Source organism: Protopterus annectens, chromosome 13.part0 (genome assembly GCF_019279795.1).
Source record: "Protopterus annectens isolate FY-2018-M chromosome 13.part0, PAN1.0, whole genome shotgun sequence".
In the NCBI taxonomy this organism is placed as follows: Eukaryota; Metazoa; Chordata; order Ceratodontiformes; family Protopteridae; genus Protopterus; species Protopterus annectens.
Window position 1 is genome coordinate 470,156,212 of NC_056747.1, and position 12,249 is coordinate 470,168,460.

At 37.0% G+C, this 12,249-nt stretch overlaps 1 protein-coding gene and 1 pseudogene across 1 annotated transcript in view; both read left to right on the forward strand.

Annotated features, from left to right (window-relative positions):
* LOC122788386 overlaps positions 1-6,632 on the forward strand; it is a 90,399-nt pseudogene extending 83,767 nt beyond the window's left edge.
* The window catches only part of HIP1 (huntingtin interacting protein 1), a 2,554,439-nt gene that overhangs the window by 1,783,385 nt on the left and 758,805 nt on the right, over positions 1-12,249 (forward strand). The gene's annotated exons all lie outside the window — the stretch shown is intronic.

Here is a 12,249-nt window from a genome sequence, read left to right on the forward strand (position 1 = left end):
TGCTGTCCCAGCAGGTGGGCCAGATTCTGCACCCTCAGCTTCAAACCCTGAACCTTGCAGCCTGGCTAATCCCTTGAGCTCTCCAATAGCATCCCTCAGTAAGCAGGTGTTAGATGTTATTCTGGAAGCAAGGAGGCCTAGCACTAGAAAATCTTATCCTGAAAAGTGGAAAAGATATTGTTCCTGGAGCCACACTCAGGGGATGAGCGCAACAGTATCCAGCTTACCTCATATTCTTCAGTACTTAACAGAAATGCTCCACAAGGGCCTATCTTTCTCCTCAATTAAATTTCATGACTCTGCCATTTCAGCACATTATAATACTGAGCCATCCCTCTTCTCTCTCCCCCTGCTAAAGCAGTTCCCTCAGAGGGGCCAAAAATTTAAGACCCCTCAGGCGAGCCCCTACTCCAGCCTGGGACCTTAACTTTGTATTGGAAAAGCTCACTCTCCCTACATTTGAACCAGCTGCAAATGCAGTGTTGAAATTTCTTTCTTGGAAAGCCTTCCTTCTAACCATCACTTCAGCAAGAAGAGTGGCTGAATTACAGGCCCTCATGGCAGTGGAGCCCTTCATTATCTTCCGTGCAGACAGGGTTTCCCTCAGGACCAATCCTTCCTTTATGCCCAAGGTGGAGTCTAGTGTGGCCCTAAATCAGTCCATTTATTTGCCTGCTTTTTTCCCGAACCCACAGAACAAAGGTGAATGAATACTGCACTGTTTGGACGTGCACAGACAACTTAGATTTTATTCGGACAGGACCAAGCCTCTCAGAAAATCTGAACAGCTGCTAGTTGGCTTTGCTGCAGGGGCAGAGGGGAAGGCCTTTTCAAAGCAAACCATTTCTAAATGGATAGCCCATTGAATTCATTTCTGCTATAAGCACCATGGAGAAACTACCCCACAAGGGATAAGATCACATTCCACCAGGGCTGCATCTACCTCTACAGCCTTCCTCAGAGGAGTCCCTACCAGGGACATCCTAGAAGCTGCTACCTGGAGCTCTGTACATACCTTCACCAAGCATTACCACATGCCTATTTTTTTCTAAATCCAGAGCTGGTTTTCCCACTGCAGTCTTGCAGGGCTTAGTAGCTGGTCCTAATGCTCTCTGAATTCCTCCTCCCTTCCTTAGCTTTGGGAATCAACCCAAATGTAATGACTGCAACAGTGAAACATGAAGAATATAGTACAGTTGAGTACACTTACCATAAATGTAGATGTTCGAGTGTATTCGCTGTTGCAATCCTGCTTACCCTCCCTCCAGCCCCCTGACTTCTCTTGGCTCTAACTTCCTTCTTGTTTGATGTATTTAAGCTTTCTGGTGTATTTGCTTTTTGTTGGAGGTGTAACCTAACATATAATTGCTTCCCATTATGGGGGCACCTGACATCTGGGACAAGAAAAACTGATGTAATGGCATCGGCTGCATGTTTTATACCCCTGACGACCTGACGTCATGGAAGAAGAGACAGCATCCAACGCAGGAATCCAAGACTTTGATATTCAGGCTGGCTGAAGGCTACCTGCAGGCAGATAACCCAAATGTAATGACTGCAACAGTGAGTACACTCGAACATCTACATTTATGCTAAGTGTACACAACTGTACTTTACTGTCTTAGGGGATCATAGAATCTGTTCTCCTAGATTTAACAAGGAAATTATTTTATTCAAGAATATTTATGATACCCAAGAATAAGGAACCTGCAGACCTGTCCTAGACCTTTCTTTCTAAACCTTCCTATCAAAATCTCAACGTTTTTAAACACTTTTTCACTTGTGTCTGTTTTGCATTCTCAGTTTTCTGGTTTGCCCATTAGTTTGTCAGCAGCTTCAGGAGTGTTTGCAAAATGCCTTGCTCCTATAATAAGCCATTAAATGTGGCAGGACCTAAACATTTTTCTCTATTTACATGATTACATTATTTCTCCCAGATTCTTTCATAAGTTAAGAATGTCTGGCTTGTGTAAATTACCTTTTTCTCAGCTTGTTTTTTTAGGTGAATGTGGACAACTCTTCTCATTCCTTAACTTAGAATAGTTTTTCGGGAATGTCTTTTGGACATGTCTCTTCTGATTGTTTTTCTTTCTCAGGACAAAGTTGAATGTTACAAGGAGCAATTTCTGAGATTTTTTCCAACTAGACTGGTATTTGCCTAGGAAATTTCATCACTTTAGGTTTTATTGCCTCTGCTGCTCTCACAATTCCTTTGGCCAAATGAAATTTCAGTGATATGTCAAATCAGTTTGAACTCAACACCAGCACCCCCTTTCATTTTATATTCCAGTTGTGGGGTGTGTGCAAAAAAAGTTACAATAGTAGGTGAACCATTTGTCTCCCTGTTTCCCTTCCATCCACTACTCTGTCCATAATTACAGATGCATCACATGTTGCTTGGGAAGCTGAATCCGAGGGGATGAGAGTCCGGGGCTTCTGGAACAAATAAGTCAAGGTAAAGCACATAACTGTCAAAGAAATGATGGCTCTAATAAATGTTTTCAAATATCTGAGCCATCTATCAACTCCAGGCCCAGTACTATTATTCATAGTTAACACCACATTGATGTGATGCATAAACAAATGTGGGCTAACCAAGTCCAACTTGACTTTGCAGACTAGCTACGGTAGCTTGGGATCTGACAACGTACTACAACCTTTGTTCCGTCAGAGCAAAATATTTTTTCAGACAAGCTAAGTAGGACCAGAACAGAACTTCATGAATGGAAGTTTTGAACATGGGGGATCTTCTAGGAATAGGTCCATCTGTGGAGAACTCCTCAAGTACATCTGTTTGTCTTCAGCCACAACAAACAGTTAATGAAATTCTTTTCCATGACTACTTGCATACAAGCCTTGAAGACAGATGCTTTTTCATTCACATGAACAAGACTGTTCCTTTATGCTTTTCTACTACTTCCACTGATATCCAGGGTCCTTCTAATGATACAGAAGGACTCCCAAAAGTAATTGTGGTTACTCCCTTTTAGCCTAGGCAACAGTGGTCCACCCTTCTTTTGAAAAATGGCCAGGGGGAATTATTACAAGCTTCCTCACAGAACAGACTCACTCACATAGGACAGGGGTTGTTTGATATAACCTAACCTTAAACTACTTCAGTTGACTTCCTAGATAGAATATTCATATGCTTTAGGCAGAACTTTACTGAGAAGAAACCTACTACAAAAATCATATATAGATAAATGGAAAAGATTTTCTAATTTGTGCCAAACCCAGAAGCAGGGCCATTTTAGGACTTCAGCTCCTGTGATTCTGCAGTGTATGTGTGAGTTGTTATCCTCTGGCCTGTCTTTCTCGTCTATTAAAATTCATATTTTGCAGTGTCTGTTTATCTGCCCTTTGATTCCCCCCTTTTTTACCCTACCTTAAGTGAATCAGTTTTTGAAAGGGGCTTTGCATATCCATCCATCTGTTAGGCGGGTGTTTCCCTCTAGGGATCTTAATTTTGTACTGGAAAAACTTAGTTTCCTTTTGAATCTGCTGTTGAGGCTGATTTGATGTTCTTATCTTGGAAAACAGTGTTACTTATTGTTGTGAGTTGTGCAAGAAGAGTATGAGTTACAAGCTCTTATGGTGAGTCATTCCATTTTTTTTTCAAAAATCTGTTTATTTTTATTTCTTCGTTTATACATAAAGCACAAACAACACAGTAAAGACAATGTCAACAAATAAAGTAGTACTTCTGATGTTATCTTATATTTGCCAAACTATATACAACAAAACTAATAAACTGTATACAATCATGCTAAATGCCCATTCCAATAAGCAAAATGAAAATACAGTATCTAATTTAGTCAGTTAAAACATAACAATGGAATTTTGAATGTCCAGTAGTTGTATAAATGAAAGTAAAACAGAGGGTATTACATTAAATATAACTAAGTCAAAAGCTTGTCTCAAAGATCAAGATAAAACATGCTATATTATTATTGCAGAATGTAGTCAAATAGTATATTCCAATAATCAATAAAATGTGAATATCGTTTTTGGCTGTGCATTAAGTACTTGTGTGCCATTAAGTATTTGATAACCATTTGTTTAAAACCTGTCCATGAAAACAGAGGTTTGTTTTTCTAATTCTGAGTGATATACAATTTGATTAATTCAAACAGAGTGACTAATATACACGTTTGTAGTTTCACTAACCCTGGAGGAGGGATATGTAAGATGGGAAATTTCCAGGAAAGGGTAGTTTTCTCATACCCCATTTTTTGGACTTTAACTTTTAATGAGCACTAAAGCTTGTAGGAGCATTTGCAGCTCCAAAATATGGGAAATAACTCAGCCTTCTGATTGTCACACTATGTACAGACTGGTGAGGTTGAAGTGTAGAATTTATTTAATAGAACTGGGGAAAGATATGCATTGTTTAATATCATGAGTTGTGTATAGCTAAGTTTTTTATATGCGATAGATTTTAAGTTTATTTGGATAGATCGGATTAGATGGTTAGGTGTGATTGTTAGATCCAGGTCAGTCCAGTAATTGAAGAAGAGTGCATCATCTTGGAATCTAACTGAAATTATAAGGTTGTACGCATTTGAAATAATTTTAATCTTCATTAACAATGATCTCCATAGTGTTTTACATAAGTTTATGCTAGTCATGTTTAGGTTGAACATTTTGTTGTTGAGTTTAAGATTGGGATTTAGGTGCAGGGGCTGTAAAATATTAAAAGCACTAGACAAATTTAGAGTTTGAAAAAGTTTTTGTAGATTTGTTACCTTATTGTCGCCTCACGGTAAGACGCTGTCTGGTTCGACTCTCAGAGCGTCTTCTGCTTGGAGACATGCATGAATGGGCGTACCTTCGTTGAATGTTGTACGTTAGGGCTAGCAACTCAGCATGTAAAAATCAACTGCCAATCATTAGCGGACCGGAGTTCCGGTGTGGTGACCCCTAACCGGGAAAAGCCGAAAGACACAACAAGTTACCTTATTCTTTAACCTGGAATTCTTCAAGTTCTCTCTATTAAGGAAAGGAAGAGCTTTGGGATTAAAGTTGAGAGACTTTACATAGTTGTAGAATAGTTCTATCCATGTTGGAACCCATGTCTTCTTATTTTAGTTTTAATCAGAGAATGCCAGTAATCTGCTAGAGTTAATTATGTTGTAATGTAGTTTAAAGTTGGAGGCTAATCCCTCCTTTATTCTTAGGATGTACCAGACTTTTATAGGCAATTCTGATTGATTTGGGAGACCATGTAAACCTAGAAAGAGATGAGTGAAGCATTTTTAAAAAATTGTTATACACCAAAATATTAGATGTGTTAAATACATATAATGTTCGTGGCAGGATATTCATCTTAATAATGGCCACTTTTGCTAAAAATGAGAGTTGGAGCTTATCCCATCTATGTAGGTCCTGTTGAAGAGTTGTCCAGAGTTTTGTGATATTACTTTGATAGAATAAATTTGAGCCTTGTTGAAAGGATATTCTCAGGTATTTTAATAAGTGGGTAGAGGGTTCTTACTGTCGAGCTGTCAAGTTTAGCTGAGAAAGTTTTGGAACATGTTGAAAAGTGCTGAAATGGAAGCAGACTGCTTGATCAAGCTGAACTCATGGAAAAGAGAGGAAGTTGCTGGCCCTAATGGAAATGTAGAGGAGGATGAATCTCCACTGAAAGTCGCACATCTTTCATCCAGTCTGCATGATCCAGCACCCTTTTCTGATGAAATCTAAGAGTGTTGTAGTAGATCATATGCATGGGTGACATTGGAGAATGCCAAGTACGGAAAACCTTATGATCGACCTATATAAGTATATGCAGATGGAATTTTTGACTTGCTCCACTGATAAAAGCAAAGAATTTTTTTAATAACACATACCTCATTGTGGGCATTTGCAGTGATGAACTGATACACAAATTAAATAATTCTACTGTTATGAATGAGGCTGACTGCTATGATGCAGTACAGCATTGCTGCTATGCAGATGAGGTGGTAAGAAATGCACCTTGGAGTCTTACACATGAATTTGTAACAGAGCATAGGAATGATTTTATTGCTCATGATGATCTGCCACCTTCTTCAGCAGGAAGTGATAATGTTTATCGACACAAAAAGGAGACAGGAATGTTTGCCCCAACTCAAAGGACAGAAGGAATCTCCACTTCTGATGTAATCACTAGAATTGTCAGGAATTATGACATGTTTTTCAGATGGGATCTGCAGAGGGGATACACAGCTAAAGAGCTGAATGTCACCTTTATAAATGAAAAGAAGTATAATTTGCAAGAATGTGTAGATGAAGTGCAGCAAAAAGTGAAGAATGTATAAGAGAAATCCAAAGAATTTGTTCAGAAAGTGGAGTAGAAAAAGCAAGCATTGACCTCATTCAAAAGTGGAAGGAGAAATCACGAGTTTTCATAGTAACTTCATAGAGATGTTTGGGCCTGAAGGAGCATTGAAGCATATTCTAAAGAAAGAGGTTGAATGTTGCAGGCCATTTCTCCAAAACAAAGCTCAAGCAGTAGTCTATCAAGGGAACCTTCCCCTTCTTTAAGCTTCAGATGGGCTTTCTCCAAAACCCTCAATTTATTTTCATCAAGAAATAGCTCTAGTGCTACTTTAGATGACTACAACATCAGTGAGGAGGAAGAGGAAGATTAAAATCAAAATGAGATGATGTTCTTTGGTAGGGAGCTGCTTGTTCTTCTAAACTGTAATTTAAGGAGCCAGAAAAAGGGCTTCCACAGATACTGCCATGCAAAACGTTCAAGAAGGTGCTTACAGTTTATGAGAAGGCCAGCATGCTTAATGAATGTTACATTTTTGTTTAATTTATACCAATCTTTTCTTCAGGTTATGGGCACATTATATTTAAAAACAAATCACAACAAATGACATTAGCAGTGGTCATTTATTTTATTAGTTTTTTTTCTTTTTTTTTCACTTTATTTATTTATTTATTATTGTTGTAATTAATTTTACCAAAACTAAGAACAGTGTCCCCCTGCAAAGCATGCTGTTTTTGTTGCATTCTTTGAAAATGAGATTTTATGCTGCACTGCATGAATTATGATCAGAACTGAAAGAAATTATTGAGAACAGTTGCCTGCCCATCTGACAAAGGTTTACAATAGTACTACTTACGAGTATTGTTCTAGTAGAATGACAGTTTGTTTCTCCTACTATCTTTTGCTTGAAGCCTTTTATACGTTTGTTTCAGAGCATTGTTATATCTCATTTCCATCAGCTTAAAGTTGATCATGCTTTATTAAGTGTGCACATGTCCCACACTCCAAAGACATGCATCAGGTGGATTGCATACACTAAAATTTCCCCAAGAGCGAGTGTGTGTGCAAGTGAGTAGTTTAGATGAACTACCGTGGCATGGCTAGCCACCTGGCAGTGTAAACCTTGGGTCAAGATGATTGTCATTGTTAAAGTTACACCCTGACCCTACATGCAAAAATTGGAAAAGGGGTTGAGGATGGATTTAATTTGTGATTTACTTTGATTTTCATAGGAAAGTGGTAGCTGGATAATTGGCAAGATGAGTTAATTGGAAAAACTAAAGATTTCTCAAGATTTAATTTATAGTTGGAGAATTTCGAAAAGGTGTCTATAGAATTCAGAACTTTTATCGTATCAGAGTTAGGTAGCAAAAATATAAGTTTAGATCATCCGCATAGACAGATAAAGTGATCCTAGTATTGTAGATGGTAGGTATATGGTGAAAGGTTTTCTGTGCGATAAGAAAGAATGGTGGTTCAATATATAGATAAAAAAGTTATGAGGACATTGGACAACCTTGTCTAGTTTCATTCTTAATATCAATCCAGGAAGAATTGGTCTTGTTAAACTGTAAAGCAGTGTGAGCTTTAGAATAAAGTATTTTGATGTATTGGATAAAATCATGGGGTATACCTAACTGGGGTACGACTGAGATTAGGGAGTTTATATCCAGCCTATCAAAAGCTTTGGCTATGTCAGTTGCAAGGGCAAATATCGGGGTATGACTTTGATTAGATAGAGTTATCATAGCATCCAGAGTAAGTGTATTAGCACATGTTTGTCTGTACTGTATGAATCCAGATTGATTAGATGATACAATATAGAGGACAGTAGGTTTAAGTATGTTTGCCATGACTGCAGCAAAAATCTTCATATCCAGATTAATCGAGGAAATAGGTCTATAGTTCCATGGGTTTTTGAGGTTTGCATTTTCTTTAAGAATGAAAATTGTTTTAGAAGGGTTCACTTTTTATGTCAGTAATATTATTATCTGTAATATAATTGAATAGAAACAGGAGAATTTTTGAAATTTTCTGATTAAAAGTTTTATAAAATTCTGCAGTGAACCTGTCAGGTCCTGGGGCCTTGTTAGACTTAAGATTATTTATTGACATAATTATTTCTTGTTGGGTAAATGGAGGCAAGAGAGAATGTTGTTGGGAACAGTTGAGTTTCCCGAAGTTCAGTTGACTCAAGAATTTATTCATGTCTTGTTCCTGTAGTGGGGATTTTTGGGCACTACAGGATTGTGAGTATAGATTTTCATATAAGGGAACTATATTTTGATTAGAATAGTAGGTGTTATCTTGGTATAATATCTCAGATATAATAGGAGAAAATTTCCTCTGATTTATCAGCCTCGCCAAAAATTTGGCATTTGTGACCACTCAGATTAATTTGCGAGAGTTTTTATTTCTCGGAAGGATAAGTGATTCAAGTATGCTAGATATAGTTCTTTCTGGAGGTTGGCAAGTTGCTTTTTGGAATCTTGATTATGGCTTACTTGTAGTTCTGTCTCCAAATTAGTAATTGTTTTTTTGATAATGGATTATTTGGCAATGTAGTGTCTCTTATAATAGGAAGCCTTATTAATGAGAACTCCTGTAATTAAGGATTTTATAGAGGCCCAGCAGATATCAAATGGAAGTTGGGAATTATTAGTTCTGTATATAAAATCTTCAAAAATAACATGTATTTCTCGCACTATGTCATCTTTTCATAATAAATTGGGATTTAATGCCAAATTGTAACCCCTCTATCTAAAATTATTATCACTATGCCAGTTGTTTGTTATTTTTGAGTTATCATAAGAGAATCTAGGGTCTATATAGAAGTCATTGTTGAGATTCGTAAAAGTTGCAGAAATTAAGAAAAAATCCAGTCTGGATCAAGTTTTATGACACTGAGAATAAAAGATAAATTTGTATTTTGGTGATTTAATATTTTGGAAAAATATATGGCTCAAATAAATTAAAATCATTTTTTAGTTCAGTAATGGCTGTAGTGGCATATAGATTAAATGAACATTTTGTTTGTCCTGTCTGACGTAGTTTCTGGAATAGTATTCCAGTCCCCCTATAATGTAATAGTAATTAGGAAAATGGGATAAAATGTTATAAATAGACATAAAGAAGTCATGTTGTCTAGTGCAAGGGGCATATATGTTTAATAGTAACACAGGTTTGTCAAAGTAAGGGCAGTTAATTGTTATATAACACTATTTTCCTTCTGGGTTGACATCATAGTGTAAAATGTTACCTTTAAAAGTTTTTTTTAATAGTCATTGCAACACCAGCACTATTGGATTTTTTTTCCAGCAACAATAATTGTTTTTATCCACTTTTCCCCATATAATTTTTATATTGTTCTGGTAACATGAGTTTCTTGTATTAATATTAGATTTGCTTTTGATTTAAAAGCTAGATGAAAAAGTAATTTTCTTTTTTTGTCTAATTGGATCCCCTTGATATTCCATCAGTTAGTAATTCACATAATAAAGCTTTCTATGTAGACAATAATCAGGAAGGATGAGCTTAGTTGTAACTATCTTATGCAGAGCAGAGGTAGGGCATTCATCTAAAGTTTATGACAGACAGCACTTATCACTTCCTGCATATACCCTATGCCTAATCACAAATCTAATTAGCCTGAAAGAGAATATTATAGTAACAGAGTCGTAATTAAAATAAAAAGTAAATCTAAGAACAGGGTGTCTTTAGTAACTATTTATTGTATAACATGCAATCCTACTAAAAAACATCATTCAGATAGAGTGCAAATAGCATAATTCTCCTAACACACTTGCTTCTTATCACTCAACTCCCACTAGGTGTGTAAAGCAAAGGATGCACGGTAAAGAGCTGATATCAAGAGGAAAAAAATAGAAGAATTACATGAGCAAAAAACATGCATAAGGTGTAGGATAGAGAAGTACGTGTATAAATGTCTAGAAGTCATAAGGAGATGCACATAAATTTTGTTTACACCTATGGAACTAAGCCTCCAATTCTGTTAAGAAATTCCATCTTATTTTTCACAAAGATATGGTTACTTTGAGAAAAAAATATTCCTTTATGCATAAGGTTGTCTCAGAGTTTTCATTAAGCTAGGCTACTCATCTCCCTATTTTCATTCAAAAACCTAAAAGGTAAGAGAGGAGAAACTTTTACACACTCTGGATGTCCACAGTTAACTCAGATCAGATACTATCTGTCAAAGGAAAAATATACTTTAAAAATGATCAAAACACGGTAGGTTCAGGTTAAGGCACTTGAATCTTGCAGCAAGGAGACAAAAACGTGCTAATACAGAGTTTGTCTAACCAGAAACAGGAAATGCATTAATTTTTATAGGTTATCAAATTAATCCTGTCCTACCATGCTGACGTAACGAATTACCACCTTTTGGTCATCATCTGCTGACCATCTTTCCCATGATTTTCTGCTGATTTAAACAATTTTTATGTGAAACATCCTGAGGAAAACAACATGGCCTTGGTTACTTTCAGTTAGATACTTGTTATGTTACATTCAAGATACTATAGCTAAATCGAACACAATGCTAGCAGTTCATTTCTCTAATAAGCCTTTGTCTACCTTATCTCTAAACTACTGCAGCTGCAGAGGTTCCCATCCTCTGAACAAGGCTGTCTGTCTGGAATCATTACATTTATTAAATGGTATATTGTCTATTCATATGCTTCTGACCTAGCAGATTAACACCTGCTTCTTAAGTACATTTCCACAAGGCATAAACAAGAATATTGCTGTGCTAGCAGTTACTAGGTCAGAGGGCAACTTGCAAGTTTCAGTAAGCATGCTGCAGTTTCAATAAGGCATATTTTCAGTCTCATATGAAACTCAATTTATATAAATCACAGTGCATGAGAAATAGAATAAAAAGCGTATTAAAAACACTTGATTATTAATTTGGCATTAAGCAAATACATATTAATACATATTTTTCTAACATCTCCTGTTAATACTTTTTATTCTATTTTCAAAAAAGGATAAACAGCTTGCTTCTTTTCCTAACCTCTTCCATTTAGGATTTGCAGTTAAGAAAGTCATTCAGTTTAAACTTTTATGAAAGCGTCTCTCATTCTAGCAGCTCTTCAAATTCAGTACTTTGATGTATAGTTTCAGATACGGATATATCTATGAATTCCTTAATTAATTTTTTCATGCAGGGGATTCCGTAACAAATACAAGCTCCTATTAGGAGTAAACCTACCCCAATAGCAATCAGTATGTTCATAAAGATGGAGCCCCACCCCTCAAAGGCATTCTGAAAAAACTCTGTCAGAGGGTTTGGGGAGCTGCAGGTGACATTAATCTGACCCACAAGGACATTAGCCTCCCGGTGGCTCTGGACATGCTCAAGCCAAAACACCGGTCACAAGTGGTGTCCCACAGGTCCCCTTGACCTCTGCTTTTGTTTGGCATCTACTTCAGACGGGCAGGCCAACATGGACTTTTACTTTATTGACAAAGTGTGCAGATGACTGCAAACTTGGAAACGTGTGAAAGAGCGGATATCCTTGAGAAGGACTCAATGAAACAGATAGCTGGTGCCAGAGGTGCCAGAGCCAGCCTTGCGCCAAAATGTATAGCCAACAAGTCTAGTTCACAAAAAAATAAAGAACCCCTAACCATAATAGTCATAATCCACTAAATACAAGAAGAGGTTATCAGGGACTCAGGACCCTGGTTTGGTCATGGCCTTTGACACTTGCTGAATCACCTCGAGATGGTCGTTGATCTCATGCTGATGGTCAGGAATGAATGCACAGCACTGTTCTTTGATTAAAGCGCAAGTTCCGCCTCTCGCCGCTAGGGTGAAGTCAAGAGCCATTCGGTTTTGAAGCACTACAGTTCTCGTGGCATTCAGTCCATCAGTTATCAGTTCAAGGGCAGACAAAGTTGCATTTCTCATTATTTTGAGAAGTTTAGACAGTTTTCACAGTTCCCATACTGATTTAACTCCGCTA